This window comes from Chiloscyllium plagiosum, unplaced genomic scaffold (genome assembly GCF_037043375.1).
Source record: "Chiloscyllium plagiosum isolate Xiang-an unplaced genomic scaffold, Cpla_swu_hap1 HiC_scaffold_27, whole genome shotgun sequence".
Classification (NCBI taxonomy): domain Eukaryota; kingdom Metazoa; phylum Chordata; class Chondrichthyes; order Orectolobiformes; family Hemiscylliidae; genus Chiloscyllium; species Chiloscyllium plagiosum.
In genome coordinates this window covers 27,379,065-27,395,665 of record NW_028270165.1, presented here as the reverse complement: position 1 = coordinate 27,395,665, position 16,601 = coordinate 27,379,065, and the positions used below count along the sequence as shown (strand labels likewise).

Sequence of the window (16,601 nt, the reverse complement as noted above, 5' to 3'; positions counted from 1 at the left end):
GGGGCATTGCTGGCCATGTTGGTAAAGGGTAACACCTGGCAGCACTGAGAGAGAGGGGCATTGCTGGCCATGTTGGTAAAGGGTAACACCTGGCAGCACTGAGAGAGAGGGGCATTGCTGGCCATGTTGGTAAAGGGTAACACCTGGCAGCACTCAGAGAGAGGGGCATTGCTGGCCATATTGGTAAAGGGTAACACCTGGCAGCACTCAGAGAGAGGGGCATTGCTGGCCATGTTGGTAAAGGGTAACACCTGGCAGCACAGAGAGAGGGGCATTGCTGGCCATGTTGGTAAAGGGTAACACCTGGCAGCAATCAGAGAGAGGGGCATTGCTGGCCATATTGGTAAAGGGTAACACCTGGCAGCACAGAGAGAGGGGCATTGCTGGCCATGTTGGTAAAGGGTAACACCTGGCAGCACAGAGAGAGGGGCATTGCTGGCCATATTGGTAAAGGGTAACACCTGGCAGCACTGAGAGAGAGGGGCATTGCTGGCCATGGTTCAGAATGGAGATAATTTGTCCACCCAGCTGCATTAGCCTGTCACATCCAATTGGTGGGAAAGAGTGGCCTGGTGAAGGGTGTCAGTTGGTGGTGGGGGGGGGTGGGGGGGGGGGGGGTTGGAAGATGATGAAGGAGGTAAAGTTGGTGGATAGTAAAAGGCAGAGCAAGCAGGAATTGGAAGTGGATTGGTCTGGGAGGCTTCGTAAACACTCACATCCGACTGAGAAAGCCCCAGTCCGGGTTTGCTGCCAACGGGACTCGACAGGCAGAGACATCTTTACTGGGTGCAGCCTTCTCGTCTCAGAAGGGAAGATTCGCGGACAGCAAATTCCAACCAAGAGTTATGTTTGGAATCATAGAATCCCTACCGTGGGGAAACAGGCCCTTCGGCCCAACAAGTCCACACTGACCCTCCGAACAGTAACCCACCCAGACCCATTCCCCCTACCACATCAACCTCTGACCAATGCACCCAACCTACACATCCCTGAATACTATGGCCAATTTAGCATGGCCAATTCACCCTAACCTGCACACCTTTGGGCTGTGACAGGAAACCAGAGCACCGGGAGGAAACCCAGGCAGACACAGGGAGAATGTGCAAACTCCACACAGACAGTCCCCTGAGGCTGGCATCGTCTCTGGGTCCCTGGCGCTTTGAGGCAACAGTGCTAACCACTGAGCCACTGTACTGCCCCAGCTTGTGATGTTTGTCCCTTCTGAATTTCTATTCTGGACCAACAGTGAGGGATTTTCATTTTATACTTACACCTTTTACACAATGTTAAATGAGAGGGATCTTCGAACAAGAAACTTAAACTTATGTCGGAATCTGACAGATTCAGTCAATTCATGAAAATCTGATTAACGTCGATCACAGTCTTGATAGTGACAGGGAATAGCAACACTGGCAGCAGAGTTTTATGTATTCTCCGTTTTTAAGAGCGTTAGGAAACGGGATAGAAATGTGTCAGAGTTATCAAATTTGGGGTTGAAAGGATAAATAAGCGTTTCCGAAACAGCTGAGCTGAGGAAAAATCAAAGTTATGATATTACTGACATCCTTACATTCAAAATACCAATCCTCCGCTCCTCCCCACGGGATGTTATTGAGGTAGATCCACCATATCAATGGCAGTTCACTAATCAAAACCAAAATTATTTCCACCTTTCGTCAGTTCTGATGTGTAATGTTTACTCTCTTTCTGTTCACAGAAGCTACCTGACTTGCTGAAGCTTACAAGTCTTTTCCGTTTTAATTATTGAGGTGGGAGTCAGCAGTTTTGGTGATGATGGGGATAAGTGGGTGGAAGATCATCTTGGGGTGAAGTATGCCAGCACCTTGGTTGTGGACTGTCTGGTTCAGACTGTTTTGCCAGGAGGAGGGATGGTTTCAGTGGTAAGGCAGCGGAGTTTGTAGTCGGGAACGGAGACAGTGGGTTTTGGTCTGGCTACAATTTAACTGGAAGACATTTCTGCTCATTTGATTCTCTCTCTTCCTCTATTTTTGCTCCAGCTGAGTCTGTAAGGTTTTGTGTAGTCAGGTTTTGGAGATGCTGGTGTTGGACTGGGGTGTACAAAGTTAAAAATCACACAACACAGACAGACACATACACTCCCACGCACACCCTCTCACAGACTTAGACACCTTTAGACTCACACACATACTCTCATCACCCCCACCCCCAACACACACAAACACATATAAGTTTGTGGGATGAATTTGGACTTGTAGAATTATACTCTACTTTGCTCAAAAAAACTGCATGAATCCATGCAAGATTCTATAAATCCATTTTTTAGATTAGAATCAGTCTGACCATTGTGGCACAGACAGCCTCACACAGGATAGGCCGACGTGACACCAGTTGTTAAAGTTCACTTGAGAATGTAACTTTTAAAGAAAGTTTTGCGATTTACATATGAAAGAACTGAAACCATCAGGTCATTCTAAAAGGTGAGACTTAACAAGCAATCCGGGTCTTTTTCAATAAATAATTTCAGTTACATCACACAGTAAACTTTTGCTATAAATTCTGTGTCTTACAATCTTCTTCTCCACAACCACCTGATGAAGGAGCAGTGGTCTTAAAGCTAGTGCTTCCACACAAACCTGCTGGACAATGTTAAAAATCACACACCACCAGGTTATAGTCCAACAGGTTTAATTGGAAGCACCAGCTTTCGGAGCGACGCTCCTTCATCAGGGGGATCCTAACACAGAAGTTATAGCAAAAATTTACAGTGTGATGTAACTGAAATTCTACATTGAAACATTGATTGTCTGTTAAACCTTTCATCTGTTAGAATACCTGTGCAAGTTTCACTTCTTTCATGTGTAAATCACAAAACCATTTATTTAAAAGTTGCATTCTCGGGTTAGCTGTTAACAATGGATGATAGCTAGACAATATGTTGAAGGTGTTAGCCCCCTGTGTTCTCTATGACCTGATGTTTAGATTGTTATCTCACTTTTTAGATTAGAATCAGAGTTTTACATAAATTCATGCAGTTTTTGAGCTCAGAGTTCTACATTCATGATGAAGGAGCGTCGCTCCGAAAGCTAGTGCTTCCAATTAAACCTGTTGGACTATAACCTGGTGTTGTGTGATTTTTAACTTTGTAGACAGGGAGACAGTTGTCCTCCCTGAAGGACATGCCTGAACCAGTTATGGTTTTCATAATAATTCAGAAAATTTCATTGCCCCTTCTTGAGTGCTGGCCCTGATCTTATCCGATCCGTTCAGGTTAATTTCAGGTGTAACCTTTGTGGGGTTTTGTTGGCTGTCTCTTACTTTGTTCTGTTTTGCATCAATATTACAGGGCATTGGAAAGTGACGGCCTGGAAATTGAATTTGAGCAGATTCTGGTGGATTGAACTGACCTATTGCAACCTGCATCTCATCAGATTTGAACATGGAAATAATAAGCACCGTGAATAGTGGGGAGAAACTGCACTCATGTTGTGTGTGTGAACAAGGCTTCGGTCAGTCTGGTCTGTGTGGTCACACTGCCAAACAGTTGTGGAAATGTGGAGACAGTGGGAAAGGAATCAGTTACCCACCCCAGCTGAAGAAGGGTCAGTGCACTCTCAGTGGGAACAAGCCATGGAAATGTACTGTGTGGGGGAAGGGATTCAACTACCCGTCTGAGCTCGACATTCACTGGCGCACCCACACTGGGGAGCGACCGTTCACCTGCTCCCGATGTGGGAAGGCATTTGTTACATCATCCAGCCTAGCGATGCACCAGCACGTTCACACTGGGGAGAGGCCTTTTAAATGCTCACACTGTGGAAAGTGCTACCAGAGTTCTGGGGGATTGGTATCCCATCAGCGTGTCCACACAGAGGAGAGGCAGTTCAGGTGCTCTCACTGTGGGACTGGCTTCAAGCGATCGTCTCAACTCACTGTCCACCAACGAATTCACACCGGGGAGAAACCGTTCACCTGCTCGCTGTGCGGAAAGGGCTTTGCTCATTCATCCCACCTCACTGTACACCAGCATACTCGGCAGAGATCACCCGTCTACTTGGATGGTGGGAAGGGATTCACTCAGTCATCCAATCCACCTTCCCACCAGTGCACGCAGACTGGCAACAGACCATTCACCTGCTTGAACTGTGCAAAACGATCCCTCTCAGGTGACCACACACCAGTGAGTTCACAAGTATTTTGTGTTAATCACATCCAGGACTGAACCAAGTTCATTGAAGTCTGCTCATGTTATAGTGAGGTTTCCAAATTTCAATCTTGGCTGTTGTCAGGAGCAACAAATATATGTAGGTTTTCTTTAACAGCAAAATGGCTTTTCAATTTAAAACAACACAACAAAATGGCTGCCCATTCTGATTTGACTTTGTGAACTGGACTGCTGCTTTGCTGGATTAGCTGGAACAGAAGATAAGACAAACAGTGGAGTTTTGATAAAATGAATTATGAAGCATTAATTGACCACTCAAACTAACCTTGAACTCCTAGCACGAGATAATGATCCACGTGAAACAAGAACCATTTCCCAGGGAATAGCGTTGGATTAGCTGAATGTCAATCATGTCACCTTATTATAGTTGATTGGACTTTTCTCATAATTAAGGCTGTACTCATTCTTGAAAAACATATAAAAATTGCTCAGTGCTCAATTGTAATTGCACAATTTCACCACAGAGCACAGAAGCTTTAACCTCGGTGTTGCTGGACAGAGTTACTTTATTAACCTGGTCACCTTGCTTTATACAGAACGCACTCTGTTGATTCTTTGACTGATCTCGAAGCCGAGGGGTCCCGCCTGGGATCCAGATCTTCAATAGCTCTTAAGCCCAGTCATCAGGATGATTATTCTGGGGAAATGTCAAATAAATCAGCTTTGTGCTAAATACACAATGAGAGTATTTTTTAACATCTGTAATGCAATTTAGTTCCTTTTGAAAGACTCTCCCTCTTCCCCATGACCCTCTGCTATTGCCCAACTGCACTTGTGAGACATTAGAACTTCGGCCCTCGATGTTGGGCTGACCTGTGAACTAATCTAAGCCCATCCCCCTACACTATCCCAACATCATCCTTGTGCTTATCTAAGGATTGTTTAAATCTCCCTAATGTGGCTGAGTTGACTACATTAGCAGGTAGGGCATTCCACGCCCTTACCACTCTCTGAGTAAAGAACCTGCCTCTGACATCTGTCTTAAATCTATCACCCCACAATTTGTAGCTATGCCCCCTTGTACAAGCTCACATCATCATCCTAGGGAAAAGACTGTCACTGTCTACCCTATCTAATCCTCTGATCATCTTGTAAGTCTCTATCAAATCCCCTCTTAGCCCTTTTCTTGCCAATGAGAACAGATTTAAGTCTCTCAGCCTTTCCTCATAAGACCTTCCCTCCAGACCAGGCAACATCCTGGTAAATCGCCTCGGCACCTTTTCCAATGCTTCCACATCCTTCCTGTAATGGGGCGACCAGAACTGTACACAATATTCCAAGTGTGGCCGCACCAGCGTTTTGTATAGTTGCAGCATGACCTCACGGCTCCGGAACTCAATCCCTCTAGCAATAGAACCTAACACACCGTATGCCTTTTTAACAGCACTATCCACCTGGGTGGCAACATGTTATTGTTCTCTATCTAATCACAGCCAGAGTATCACTGACAACTGTTTGTATTCTTAGCCCTATTCCAATACGTACCTCTGGTCACCCCAAAGAAACCAGCCTTAGAATCATAGAGATGTACAGACCATTCGGTCGAACTCATCCATGCCAACCAGATATTCAAAAATCAATCCAGTCCCATTTCCCAATATTTGGCTCATATCTCTCTAAACCCTTCCTGGATGTAGGTTTGCTCACTGAGCTGAACACCAACCAGCCACAAAAAGACATGACCCTCTCTCACTAGTATCCTCACATACAGATGAGGAAGGACACCACTTTGACTGGGACAACACATCCATCCTAGGACAAGCCAAACAAAGGCACGCACGAGATTTCCTAGAAGTATGGCATTCCATCAAACACATCGAGTTAGACCCCATCTACCACCCCCTGAGAAAAGGAACAGGAAATGACATCACCAACCCAAGGAAACCTGAACACACAAATAGAAAGTGGGTCATTAACACCAGTGCTTCACCTCAGGCTCACTGAAGATGTCGAGGAGGAAGTGAGGACTGCAGATGCTGGAGATCAGAGCTTAAAAATGTGTTGCTGGCAAAGCCCAGGTCAGGCAGCATCAAAGGAGGAGGAGAATCGACGTTTCGGACATAAGCCCTTCTTCAGGAATGAGGAGGGTGTGCCAAGCAGGCTAAGATAAAAGATAGGGAGGAGGGACTTGGGGGAAGGGCGTTGGGAATGCGATAGGTGGAAGGAGGTTAAGGTGAGGGTGATAGGCCGGAGAGGGGGTGGGGGCGGAGAGGTCGGGAAGAAGATTACAGGTCAAGAAGGCGGTGCTGAGTCTGAGGGCTGGAACTGAGAAAAGGTGGGGGGAGGAGGGGAAATGAGGAAGCTGGAGAAATCCGCATTCATCCCCTGTGGCTGGAGGGTGTCACCTAGTAGGGTGACGAAACATCTGAAAATGAACCTTCCAGCTCAGCGAGCAAACCGACATTCAGAACCTCAACCTGAGCTACAAATCTTCTCCAAACTTGCTGAACCCTTCCTGTTCACGTACCCACCCAGATGTAATTGGACCTATCTCCACCACTTCCTCTGGCAGCTCATTCCATAGACAGACCACTCTCTGTCTGAAACAGTTGTCCCTTGGGTCCCTTTTAAATCTTCCCCGTCACGTTAAATGTCTACCCTCCAGTTTTGGGCTCCCCCACCCCAGGAAGAAAATCTTGGCTATGCATCCTATCCATATCCCACATGACTTCATAAATTTTCAGAAGGACACACCTCAGATATCTGTGAAAATAATAGTGTGTGGTTATGCTAGGGGATTTTAACTTTCCAAACATAGACTGGGACTGCCATAGTGTTAAGGGTTTAGATGGAGAGGAATTTGTTAAGTGTGTACGAGACAATTTTCTGATTCAGTATGTGGATGTACCTACTGGAGGAGGTGTAAAACTTGACCTACTCTCGGGAAATAAGGCAGGGTAGGTGACTGAGGTGTCAGTGGGACAGCTCTTTGGGGCCAGTGACCATAATTCTATTCGTTTTAAAATAGTGATAGAAAAGGATAGACCAGATCTAAAAGTTGAAGTTCTAAATAGGAGAAAGGCCAATTTTGGCGGTATTAGGCAAGAACTTTCAAAGGCTGATTGGGGGCAGATGTTCGCAGGTAAAGGGACGGCTGGAAAATGGGAAGCCTTCAGAAATGAGATACCGAGAATCCAGAGAAAGTATATTCCTGTCAGGGTGACAGGAAAGGCTGGTAGGTATAGGGAATGCTGGATAACCAGAGAAATTGAGGGACTGGTCAAGAAAAAGAAGGAAGCATGTTTCAGGTATCAACAGCACAGATAAAGTGAATCCCTAGAAGAGGATAAAGGCAGTAGGAGTATACTGAAGAGCGAAATCAGGAGGGTCATAGGACCATAAGAAATAGGAGTGGAAGCAAGGCCATTCAGCTCATTTGGGTCCACACCGCTGTTACAGATTTGAGGTGGCCCAGGGAATCCCTTGTGGACTCAGACCTGTAAAACCTCTCTCTTAGCTCGTCCTGGAGATCATAGGCTGGAATAAAACAGCTCTGACAGACAGTTTAGTTTAATTTGAGTCGTCCCCTTTATTCACTAATAGCATCACTGTTACAACATCACACTGATACCTACCAGCTGAACTAACTCGGTTCTAATAACCTCGGAGAGTAGGGAACCAGGTCTTCCAGGCTACTCCGATGTCCTGACACAAACAGGCTTCCTTTATACAAAAGTTCACAAAAACACTGCATGTTCTTAATGACACAGATAACAGTGAAAGACAATAATTCGTGAGGAAGAAAAGTTAATTGACAGATCTGTGTGCACTTGACTGATCACTTCTACAGGCCTTGAGCTATTTTTAAGATTAGATTAGATTCCCTACAGTGTGGAAACAGGCCCTTCGGTCCAAGTAGTCCACACCGACCCTCCGAAGAGCAACCCACCCAGAATCATTTCCCTCTGACAAACACACCGAATACTACGGGCAATTTAACATGGCCAATTGACCTGACCGGCACACCTTTGGACTGTGGGAGGAAACCGGAGCACCCGGAGGAAACGGGGAGAATGTGCAAACTCCACACAGACAGTCGCCCCAAGGCTGGAATCGAACCCGAGACCCTGGTGCTGAGAGACAGCAGTGCTAACCACTGAGCCACAGTGCCACCCCGTCAGGTGGGAAAAACAAATCCAGCTGAGTTAGGCATCTGCTGGCGAGATAATTTAGATTGGTACTTCTTTATAGGAAATTAAGTGGGAGATGTCATAAGGTTTTACAAAATGGCTTCTTAGCAAGGAGGTCAAACTTTTGACCATAAAATGGCTTCCCGACAGATTGTGTCAGAATCTCTTCAATGTTGGTTTAGAATAATTTTAAGCTGGGAGCAGATTCTTGCTTTTTACCTGAAGCACAGAATCATTCTGTACCTGAGGCTGAAATATTACTGCAAGGTTGTATTTAAAATGATTAGTTAGTCCTGAATTAAACATGGCTTCTTTTCAAGTTTCTGATTCAAATTCAAATAAGACATAAGATCTGATTAGTTGGAATTGACAGTGGGGCGGTCTGTAGAGTGGTCCGCAAGACCAGCAAGTTAAAGCTTCATCAATATTACCTTTTACAGAGTTTGTATTTAATAACTGGTAATGGCTACTCAATATCATCATAGAGTCCCAACCTGCAATTAAATTCAATCCATTAGCAGATAAGCAATAAGAGTTAATTCCAACAGCCTCAACACTAAAATGGTCTCTCTCTCTCTCTCTAGTGTCCTTTTGAACTCTCAAGTCAGGGTCTTGTAACAACAAAGGTTTCTTTTCTCTCTGTGACTGTCCCATTTGCAAGGGGTAATAAGGATCCATTATAATTGGCAGCATTTAACCGTTAATTACAAAGCTTTTGATATTTCAGGGTCAGAATCAAACACGGTCATTAACTTCACAAAGGAATAGCTGTGAATGTTATCCTGATGTCCTGTTCACACAGGTTCACTGATGCTAAGGCAAATGTTCTTAATAGCCTTCGAGCATCCTGTTATCACTTGCTGAGCCCAGGCGTCCCCATCTTCTTTATTCCTTAAGATTCCCCCCTTTTTCAGAGCCTTCCCGCCTGTCTATTTTCTAGTGTTCCATAATTCCGCATTACATTTTAGTCTGAATGTTTAAAGACATGTTTTAAGGCTGCAGACTTTCTCACCCCCATTCAATCACGGCTGATGGGTGTTTCAACTCCACTTACCCGCACTCTCCCCGTATCCCTTAATTCCTTGCGAGATTAAGAATTTATCAATCTCTGCCTTGAAGACGTTTAACGTCCCGGCCTCCACTGTGCTCCGCGGCAATGAATTCCACAGGCCCACCACTCTCTGGCTGAAGAAATGTCTCCTCATTTCTGTTCTAAATGGACCCCCTCTAATTCTAAGGCTGTGCCCACGGTCCTAGTCTCCCTGCCTGACGGAAACAATTTCTCAGCATCCACCCTTTCTAAGCCATGCATTATTGTGTAAGTTTCTATTAGATGTCCCCCTCAACCTTCTAAACTCTAATGAATATAATCCCAGGATCCTCAGCTGTCCATCGTATGTTAAGCCAACCATTCCAGGGATCATCCGTGTGAATCTCCGCTGGACACGCTCCAGTGCCAGTCTGTCCTTCCTCAGGTGTGAGGCCCAAAACTGGAGAGAAAGTGAGGGCTGCAGATGTTGGAGAACAGAGCTGAAAATGTGTTGCTGGAAAAGCGCAGCAGGTCAGGCAGCATCCAGGGAACAGGAGAATCGACGTTTCGGGAATGAGCCTTCCCTAGCTTCCCACAGCTTCCTGAAGAAGGGCTTATGCCCGAAACATCGATTGTCCTGTTCCTTAGATGCTGCCTGACCTGCTGCGCTTTTCCAGCAACACATTTTCAGCCCAAAACTGGACACAGTATTCGAAAAGGGGCCAAACTAGAGCTTTATGAAGTCTCAGTAGCACATCGCTGCTTTTACATTCCAACCCTCTTGAGATAAACGGCAACATTACATTTGCTTTCTTAACCACAGACCCAACCTGCAAGACAACCTTTAGAGAATCCTGGACTAGCACTCCCAGATCCCTTTGTACTTTGGCTTTATGAATTTTCTCACCGCTTAGAAAATAGTCCGTTCCTATATTCTTTTTTCCGAAGTGCAGGACCTCGCATTTGCTCACGTTGAATTTCATCAGCCATTTCCTGGACCACTCTCCTAAACTGTCTAAATCTTTCTGCAGCCTCCCCACTTCCTCAGTACTACCTGCCTGTCCACCTAACTTCGTATCATCAGCGAACTTCGCCAGAATGCCCCCAGTCTCTTCATCCAGATCATTAATATATAACGTGAACAGCTGCAGACCCAACACTGAACCCTGCGGGACACCACTTTGTCACCAGCTGCCATTCCGAAAATGAACCTTTTATCCCAACTCTCTGCCTTCTGTCAGACAGCCAATCCTCAATCCATGCCAGTAGCTCACCTTGAACACTGTGGGCCCTCACCTTACTCAGCAGCCTCCCGAGAGGCACGGTAATAAAGGCCTTTTGGAAGTCTAGATAGATAACAACATCCACTGGGTTTCCCTGGTCTAACCTACTTGTTACCTCTTCAAAGAATTCTAACAGGTTTGTCAGGAACAACCTCCCCTTACTAAATCCATGCTGACTTGTTCTAATCTGACCCTGCACTTCCAAGAATTTAGAAATCTCATCCTTAACGATGGATTCTAGAATTTTACCTACAACTGAGGTTAGGCTAATCGGCCTATAATTTTCCATCTTTTGTCTAGGACAAAAAGGGAACATAAGATAGCTTTGGCAAATAGGGTTAAGGAGAATCCAGAGGGTTTTTACAAATACATTATGGACAAAAGTGTAACTAGGGAGTGAATAGGGCCTCTCAAAGTATGGTGGCTCAGTGGTTAGCACTGCTGCCTCATAGCACCAGGGTCCTAGGTTCGATTCCAGCCTTGGGCGACTGTCTGTGTGGAGTTTGCACATTCTCCCCGTGACTGTGTGGGTTCCCTCCGGGTGCTCCGGTTTCCTCCCACAATCCAAAGATGTGCAGGTCAGGTGAATTGGCCGTGCTAAATTGCTCATTACTCAGAGGGAAATCGGTCTGGACGGGTTGCTCTTTGGAGGGTCAGTATGGACCTGTTGGGCCAAAGGGCCTGTTTCCACACTGTAGGGAATCTAATCAAATCAAAGATCAATAAGGCGGCCTTTGTATGGAAACACAGGAGATGGGGGAAGATACTAAACGAGTAGTTTGCATCAGCGTTTACTGTGGAGAAGGTCGTGGAAGATACAGAATGTGGGGAAATAGATACTGACATTTGAAAAATGCCCATATTACAGAGGTGGTGGTGCTGGGGGTTTTGTAATGCATAAAGGTGGCTAAATCCCCAGGACCTGATCGGGTGTACCCGAGAACTCTGTGGGAAGCTAGGGAAGTGATTGCTGGGCCTCTTGCTGAGATATTTGTATCATCGATAGTCACAGGTGAGGTGCCGGAAGACTGGAGGTTGGCAAATGTGGTGCCACTGTTTAAGAAGGGTGGTAAGGACAAGCCAGGGAACTATAGACCAGTGAGCCTGACCTCAGTGGTGGGCAAGTTGTTGGAGGGAATCCTGAGGGGTAGGATGTACATGTATTTAGAAAGGCAAGGACTAATTCGGGATAGTCAGCATGGCTTTTTGCATAGGAAATCATGTCTCACAAACTTGATTTGAGTTTTTTAAAAAGTAACAAATAGGTTGATGAGGGTGGAGCAGTAGATGTGATCTATATGGACTTCAGAAAGGCATTCGACAAGGTTCCCCATGGGAGACTGATTAGCAAGGTTAGATCTCATGGAATACAGGGAGATCAAGCCATTTGGATACAGAACTGGCTGGAAGGTAGAAGACAGAGGGTGGTGAAAAATAGAGTTGCAGGTAGATAGGATAGTGAAGAAGGCGTTAGGTATGCTTTCCTTAATGAGTCAGAGTATTGAGTACAGGAGTTGGGAGGTCATGTTGCGGCTGTACAGGACATTGGTTAGGCCACTGTTGGAATATTGCGTGCAGTTCTGGTCTTCTTCCTATCGGAAAGATGTTGTGAAACGTGAAAGGGTTCAGAAAAGATTTACAAGGATGTTGCCAGGGTTGGAGGGTTCGAGATGCAGGGAGAGGCTGAATAGGCTGGGGCTGTTTTCCCTGGACCATCGGAGGCTGAGGGGTGACCTTATACAGGTTTATAAAATTATAAGGGGCATGGATAGGGTAAATAGACAAAGTCTTTTCCCTGGGGTCGGGGAGTCCAGAACTAGAGGGCATAGGTTTAGGGTGAGAGGGGAAAGATATAAAAGAGACCTAAGGGGCAACTTTTTCACACAGAGGGTGGTCCGTGTATGGAATGAGCTGCCAGAGGAAGTGGTGGAGGCTGGTACAATTGCAACATTTAAGAGGCGTCTGGATAGATATGTGAATAGGAAGAGTTTGGAGGGATACGGGCCGGGTGCTGCAAATGGGAGTAGGTTAATTTAGGATATCAGGTCGGCATGGATGGGTTGGACCGAAGGGTCTGTTTCGGTGCTGTACATCTGTGACTGTTTAAATGGTGTTGGATCTCTTCAAGAGCATGAAGGTGGCTAAGTCCCCAGGGCTTGATCGTACCGGCCCCAGCCGACTGATGGGCAAGACAGGAGATTGCTGGAGCCTTGACCAAGAGTTTTGTATCTGCATTAGCTACTGGAGAGGTCCAGGAGGACTGGCGTGTGACTCTTCTATTCCAAGAAGGGAAACCGGGATAATCCAGGAAACGGTCGGCTCACGTCAGCGGTTGGCAAGTTATTGGGCCGGACTCCGAGCGATAGGATCTACACCCGTTTAGGCCAAGGCGGCCCTAACTGGGGACAGTCAGAATCGCTTTGTGCAGGACAGGTCAGGTCTTGCGAACATGACTGAACCTTTTGAGGAGGTGATGAAGGTGGTTGATGAGGGTAGAGCAGTGGACGTTATCTCCATGGATTTTAGTAAGGCTTTCGACAAGGTCCCTCGCGGCCGGCTCATCCAGATGCAGGAGATCCACAATGACTAGGCCGCTTGGATTCTGAATTGGCTTGCCTGTAGAAAGCCGAGGGTAGTAGCGAAGGGTGTTTCTCAGGCTAGAGGTCCGTGGCGAGTTGCGTTCTGCAGGGATCTGTATCGGATCTCTGATGTTTGTGGTATATGTTTAATCCGGGTAAGTGTGGGGAGCTGCACTTTGGGAGATCAAATATGAAAGGAGAAGTATCCAGTTAATGGCAGGTCCCTGAACAGCACTGATGTACTGAGGGATCTTGGGATTCAAGTCTGTCGCTCCCTGAAAGTGGCCACACAAGTAGATAGGGTGGGAAAGGAGGCAGACGGCATGTTCGCCTTTATTGGTCGGGGAGTTGAGTACAAGGGTCAGGAAGACACGGTGCAGCTTTGTAAGACTTTGGTTCGGCTTCACTTCTTTTCCAGTGCATTCAGTTCTGGTCGCCACATAACAGGAAGGATTTGGAGAGGGCGCAGAAGAGGTAAACCAGGATGCCGCCTGGGTTAGAGCTGTAAGGAGAAGCCAGAAAAACGCAGGCGGTTTTCTCTGGAGCGGCGGATGCTGAGAGGAGACTTGATAGAAGACTATAAAGTGGTAACAGATAGGGATGACTGTCAGAATCCTTTTCCCCCCCAAGAGTTGAAATGTCAAAAACTAGGGGGCATGCATTTAAGGCAAGTGGGGGAGGGTTCAAAGGAGATTTGAGGAGCAAATTGTTTCACACAGCGTGTGGAACGCGCTGATAGGGGCAGTGCTGGAGGCAAGTATGATAGGGGTGTTTAGGTAAAGTGTGTGAATATGCAGGAAACGGAGGGATACAGACCAAGGGTAGGCAAAAGGGATTAGCTGAATTTGGCATCATGCTCGGCTGAAGATCGTGGGCTGAAGGGATGTACAGTCCAGCGTTCTATGTTCTAAAAGACAGCTGGAATTTCTCGAATCTGGGATTTACAAGAGTTTGATTTTAAAAAAAGCAGCATATGTTAGGTACAGCAGGGGAGACCCTTTCAAAATGGGAGGGGAGAGAAGGGGTGCTTAAAAAAGAAATTAGGGATTCAAGAAAACCCTCCCAAGGCATTTCATAAACATTAACAGCAAGACGATTACCAGAGACAGAGTGCAGCCTCAGAATGGCCAAAGAGGTAAGCTGTACATGGAGCCCGATGAGGTGGATGAGGTGTCCAGTTAATATTTCTCATCTGTACTCAACAGAGAAACACACTGTCGACGTGGGCTTAGTTGGGATGGTGAAGTTCTAGAATATGTTAAGACTAATGAGGAGGAGATTTTGAATATTTAAAGTGCATAAGTGCCTGGGGCCTGACTGACGCACCCCAGAGCTGCTGTGGGAGGTGAGGGCGGAGGTTGGTGGGGCCCTGGCAGAGATATTTAATACTTAGCTGGCCACAGGAAAACTGCCAGCTGAGTGCAGGCTAGATAATGCAGTCTGTTTGTTCAAGAAGGGCATCAGGGGTAGGCCTTGTAATTGGAGGAGTTAATCTGTTAGTGGAAGTGGGATATCCTGAGGAACGATTCCGGGGTCAGGATTAATCAACACTTGGAAAGGCGGGGATAGTTAGAGGGAAATCCTGCCGAATTTAATTGAGTCTTTTTTGAAAAGGTGCCTAAATATATTGATGAGGGTGATGCAGGCATAGACAGGATTCAGTAAGGCCTTTAACAAGATCCCACATGGGGGTCTGGTTCAAAAAGCAAGAGCCCATTGAATCCAAGACTGTCTTGCACGTAGGAAGCAAAGGGTGGTGCTGGAAGATTGGCTTCCTTTTGGTTGGAAGCCTGTGACCAGACGTCCAACAGCCGTCGGTGCTGGGACCCTTGCTGGTTGTCACGTACAGAGCGACAGAGGGGGGGGGGGAGAGAGTGCGAGAGAGGGGGAGAGAGCGAGAGCCTGCGAGAGAGAGCGCGAGAGAGAGAATGAGAATTAAGGGATGCCGCAAGAGCTGGGTAAACTGAGACCACAGAAAGATCAGTCACTTTCTTATTGAATGGTGGAGAGGGTTTGAGGGGCCAGATGATTTACTCCTGCTCCATGTTCTTTACTCCTCACTCTAGCTGCATGACAGAAATTGCAAGAGACGAATCTGACTTCTGAGGAGCTTCCTTTCTCACACGCTCAGACAAGACGGTGGCTGGAGCTCCTCTGCTCTGGCCCTTTGTCTTTTTTTTCCTCTAACCTTGAGCCCAGAGGCAAATCTGGGAGCAGCTGCAGGAGTGAGGGACAAAGGCCCAGTCAGAGAGTGGTGCGGGGGAGGGAGTCGGGTAGCTGACTGCCAGCACGGAGCAGACTGGAGGCTTGGTTCGGAGCGGGGATGGCTGTTGGACTGGGGCCTGGCATGATCAGATGACATTCAGCAGCACTCGCTGCAATGTAGTCTTGTTACCTGGCTGATTTCTAAGTCATTTCCTCAGCTCTCTTTTTGTATCCAAGATTTGTACCTGAGGTCGCACCATATGAGGCAGACATTACATAGAAAAGTACAGCACAGATCAGGCCCTTTGGCCCACGATGTTGTGCCGAGATTTAATCCTAACGTAAAATATAGTAACTTAACCCACGTACCCCTCAACTCACTGTCGTACATGTGCATGTCCAGCAGTCACTTTAGTGTCCCCAATGACTCTGCTTCCACCACCACCGCTGGCAACGCATCCCATGCATTCACAACTCTCTGCGTAAAGAACCTACCTCTGCGGTCTCCTTTATACCTTCCTCCTAATACCTTCAAACTATGACCCCTCGTATCAGTCCATCCTGCCCTGGGGAAAAGTCTCTGGCTATTGACTGTATCCATGCCTCTCATTATTATGTCCACCTCGAACAGGTCACCTCGCTTGCTCCTTCTCTGCAGAGAGAAAAGTCCGGGTTTATTCAGCCTCTTTTCATAAGGCAACCCCTCCAGTCCAGGCAGCATCCTGGTAAACCTTCTTTGCACCCTCTCCAAAGCCCCTGTATCTTTCCTGTAGCAGGGTGACCAGAACCAGACACAATATTCCAAGTGTGGTCTCACCAGGGACTTGTAGAGCTGCAGCAAAACCTCATGGCTCTTAAACTCGATCCCCCTTGTTAATGTAAGCCAAAACACCATATGCCACTGTAAAAGCTTTTTCACTGTAGCTCCACAATGGAGGATATGATATCCCAATCTGCAAATCCCACTGACCTCCCCTGGCTCTGAGTAAGATCTGAAATGCACCCACTTCCGCAACACGAGACCCGCCCCGCCCCTCACTCACTTCTATTGGTCGAGGGACAGCGCCGCCCACCATTCACTCTCATTGGTTGGAGGACCAACGCGCTCGTTCAGTCCTCCGGTCACGTCGCTGCCCCCTCTATTGGTTGAAGATCAGCTCCGCCCACCAT

At 46.8% G+C, this 16,601-nt stretch overlaps 1 long non-coding RNA gene across 2 annotated transcripts; it reads right to left on the bottom strand.

The window, feature by feature from the left end:
• Positions 1–4,649: 4,649 nt before the first annotated feature.
• On the bottom strand, positions 4,650–16,434 carry LOC122543508 (uncharacterized). 2 transcript variants are annotated; one of them, XR_015751239.1, is made up of 3 exons: positions 16,249–16,434; positions 15,927–16,083; positions 4,650–4,841 (listed from the first exon to the last, which is right to left on the bottom strand). It is a non-coding gene; the product is annotated as an uncharacterized LOC122543508 (long non-coding RNA). The 2 variants fall into 2 exon arrangements; XR_006310059.2 differs by having other exon boundaries at positions 15,927–16,434.
• Between the last annotated feature and the right edge of the window lie 167 nt (positions 16,435–16,601).